The following is a 4,453-nucleotide window of genomic DNA, read 5'->3' on the forward strand; positions in this document are numbered from 1 at the left end:
AATAAGAGAAGATCCCAGAAAACACAGTAACCCGTAGTGGATCTACGAGATATTGGGCAACCAGCCCAATCCGAATCAGAAAAAGCTCGCAAAAATAAATCATTTTGAGATGGAAAAACAAGCCTTGCCCTGAACTGCTTTTCAAATAACGCAATACACGCAAGGCAGCTTCCATGTGTGGTCTCCGTGGTGCATGCATGAATCTACTTAACACATGGACCGAATAGGTGATATCCGCCGGGTAATAGTCAATAAATTAGGCGTCCAACAGTCGCCTATACTGAGACGGATCTTTAAGCAATTCACCTGAATCCGAAAGCTTTATGTTTTGTTCCATGGGAAGTTCACAGGTTTAGCACCCAAAAATCCTCCATCTTTTAAAATTTTCAAAGTATATTTTCGTTGCGAGATGAAATACCTTTCTTCGACGAGAAACTTCGATGCCCAGAAAATATTTCAAATCACCCAATCCTTAATCCGAAATGACTGTAGAAATTGCTTGAGAGCTAGTATGGCATTGACATCATTACCTGTAATAAGAAGTCGTCAACAATATCAACAAAGCTGTAAAACTTTTGCCTTTCTGACATGTGAATAAGGAGTATCTGCTTTGGATTGAACAAAGCCAGCAGCTTGGATAGCTGTAGAGAACTTGGCAAACCATTGTCGGGAAGCTTGCTTTAAGCCATTAACGACTTGTGAAGGCACACACTAGATTCTCCCCCTGTCGCCGAAGACCAGGAGTGGAGACATATAAATTTCTTCATGGAGATCGCCATGAAGAAAAGCGTTGTTGACATCAAGTTGGTGAAGAGACCAATTCTGGCAGCTGCTAAAGCCAATAGACAACAGACAGTAATCATTTTAGCAGTGGGAGAAAAAGTGTCATGGTAATCTATACCTTCCACTGTGTGTAACCTTTTGCAACCAAACGAGCTTTGAAACGCTCATAGTACCATCCGAGTGTCGTTTGATTTTATAAACCCAACAACAACCAAGAGCTTCTTACCAGGAGGAAGAGAAGTGAGAGACCAAGTGTGATTAGCTTCTAAAGCAGCCAATTCAGATTGCATTGCTTCTTGCCAAGTGTAATGAGAGCTACTTCTGTATATGTAGGCTCAATATTCTTGACTGACAGTAGCATAAAAGAGCAATGTTGTGGTGTGTAACGATGATAGAGACAAAATTGCAAATGGGATATCGCGTACCTTTTTGTGGACTTGATGACAAAGACGGCAAATGGTTAGGAGACGTTACTTGGTTGCAGACATAATCACATAAAGCCATGGGAGGGTGATGCGGTCTTTGAGAGCGGCGTAAAATGGTTCGGAGGAGGACTAGCAGTTGCATTTGGCGGTAAGGGTTGTTGGGCAAGAGAAATTGGCTCCAATGGTGAGGGTTGTTGGACTGGTGGAAGAATTAGGTACAGAAAGAGGAATCACTGGGGCTGAATTTGAGGAAGTGGATGGAATGGACTCATAAGGAAAAATAGTTTCATGAAAAACAACATCACGGCTAGTGAATATTTTGTGGGTGGCAAGGTCATAAAGCTTGTAAGCTTTTGACCGATTGGATAGCCAAGAAAATACATCGTTTGGCTGAGGAGCAAATTTATGGGGAACGTGCACATTAGTAGCATAGGCAAGGCACCCAAAACTCGAATATGTGAATAAGAAGGAGATCTATCATAAAGTCGTTCAAAAGGTGTTTGGCAAGAAAGAAGTGGTGTGGGCAAACGATTGATTATATGAACAGCAGTAGACACACTTCTGCCCAAAAATGTAAAGGAAGGTGGTTTGAAAACGAAAAGCTCTAGAGCAGGGCACGATACCCTAGCTCTGCGCATTTGTCTTCTTTCTTTTGCCTTCTTTTATCATTGTTTCTCTGCATCTGCTTCTCTTTTTTTTCTTCCTTTTATCGCTGTTTCTCTTTATCATGACTGAACAGCAACCTTCGAATGGAGGCAAGCTTGATGCGCCAATCCATATTTTCTTCACCATTCGGATGCATCAAACAGGTCTAATCAAGGACACACTCATTTCAAGCGCAACCATAGCCATCAATCCTCAGTCAACAATGTCAAAGAAAGTCCAATAATGCAAGAAGTGCCATCAGTGACAAATGGGCTCTCTGATTTGCAAATCCAGCAAATCTTATCTATCATGCAGGGTAAAGGAACAACACAATCTGCCAATCCTAAAGCTAATGTTGCTTCCTCAGGTTTGTTACAAAAATTGTTACGCCTCCATCAATTAATTATCGACAGTGGTGCCACAGATCACATTACTTCATCTCCAACTTTGCTTGTCAACGGCAGTAAGGATACCTTTTTGCCACCAGTTGCTATGCCAAGTGGAGAACAGGCTCTGATACCATGAAAAGATGAGAAAAATATATGCCTTTTGAATTGTTTTTTGTTGAATAAGGAGGCGTAGCTTTATACAAAAGTTTTCCTACAATCATGCTAGTCTATTCTAGGTAGTCTAAATATAAAAGACAACAAAACAAATGTGTCCTACAATCATGCTAATCTATTCTAGGTAGTCTAAGTATGAAAGGTAATTAAATAAATATACAATTAATATAATATATTTGTCAATGAATGCCATTGACCTTTCCTTCTCAACAAAACTGCCTACAATTCACTAACTTCACTCAACTCCCCCAGCTCATCAAAATCTGTAAATCTTTCCCCAACTTGCAAAAAATCTATTAACACGCTATTATAGTCAAATTTATCCTCTCTACGTACATTGTGTTCTTCTAAATGGGTGAATAACATTCCCACCCTCAAAGTTTGGAGCAACGACAGTCTCCCCTTCTTCCTCAAATCTTTTACTAAACAAGGAATTTTTTTGGGTTTTCCTATTTAATGTGAAAGAAATTTAAGTTTGGTATATTAACTTAAACTGTAGAAAGTTTAAACTCTTGAAGTTTATTATACTTGGAGTTGGAGACATAACAGAGTCAACTACTATCAGTTACATCAGATCCCATAATTCCAACTTACGACATACTGTATATAGTTTGACAAAAGCTCTTTCGACTCTACTTTTACAATATAACAAAACTTTTCTTCTAATTAATTCTCAGATTTAATTTCATATATAATTGTAACATAAAAACAAAAGGTTATATGTGAATATGAGATAGACTGAAGAGTTAGAGTTGTCAACCACTTTCAGCAATAAAGAGCCATGTAGTTGATTTAGATCTATTCCATGAAAATGATTTCCCAAAGTAGTTAATTTCTAATTGGATTTGAACTTAGGAAAATAGATCTTTATAATATTAGGTTTTACTTTTTAAATATAGTATATAAACTTATTTTTCTTTGAATGAGCGTGATAACATATTATAAGATTAATATATTCATTGTAATAAGAGAGGTGAGACAGTATTTCAATAATATAGATTCTCTTAAACGTAGCTTGTTAATTAGATGAACCAAGATAAATTATACATATTTTTCTTTCTCTTTACTTATGTGTGTTTACTTGGTTGGTTTTCGTGTTACTCTGTATTGTTTTAGAGAGATACGGCTTTAACAGTTTTTGAAAATATTTTTAAAAAGATTGGATACTTTTTAAATAAAATATAATAAATTTATCAATCTATTTTGTTAATGAATTTTATTAAATGTGCCAAGAAATAATTGGTCTAATTTAACGGAACGAGAAAAAACTACGAAGACATGCCTTTTTTATTGCTTAACAAAGGAGACATCTGCGTACAGACATGGTAATTAATATTATATTTATTGTAAACCACACACTCTCAGGATTAATCTCTTATTTTTATTACTTAATATTGGATAAGGGTACAAACATGATGGGTTACCTCAAGCGACGTGTGTGAAATGAAACTGCCAAATGCAGTTTCTCTCTAACCGCTACATATAAAAGAAAAAGTTCTTTCTTTTAGTAACATACTGTCACTTTCAAAAACAAAAAAAGAAAATACGCTCTCTCTCTCTAGAATTTGGAAAACATAAATACATTTCGTGGTTTTTCTTCCAGATTACCTTTGTTGCTTCAGAGATAAGGAAATGAGGTATTTATATTGTGTTAATTCATTATAGTTCATTTATATACAAATGTGATTGCAATGGCGACTATGATCTTGGGATTATGTTAAGATATATGTTATTCTATTTTATTTCCAACACTAATAAATTTTTAACTCCCTCTCTCCCATATGCGTTCAGCAATTTAAAAGATTCAGTTCAGAACTCAATCAAATATTTTTAAGAAAAACCTTGAAACATCAGTTTCACTCAGCTCAGCTCCCCTCTTTGTAACAAACTCAATGACAGCTTGAATAGCCCCTTCCGCAGACTGCTTAATCCTATCGCATATAGCTGTGGTACAATTATGCAAGGTGCCTACAAGCTTCAAGAAATCACACAAGTAACTTGAAGCTGCCAGTGTCTTAAAAGAAATTGTAAAATATA

Source organism: Pistacia vera, unplaced genomic scaffold (assembly GCF_008641045.1).
Source record: "Pistacia vera cultivar Batoury unplaced genomic scaffold, PisVer_v2 Contig572, whole genome shotgun sequence".
Taxonomy (NCBI): Eukaryota; Viridiplantae; Streptophyta; class Magnoliopsida; order Sapindales; family Anacardiaceae; genus Pistacia; species Pistacia vera.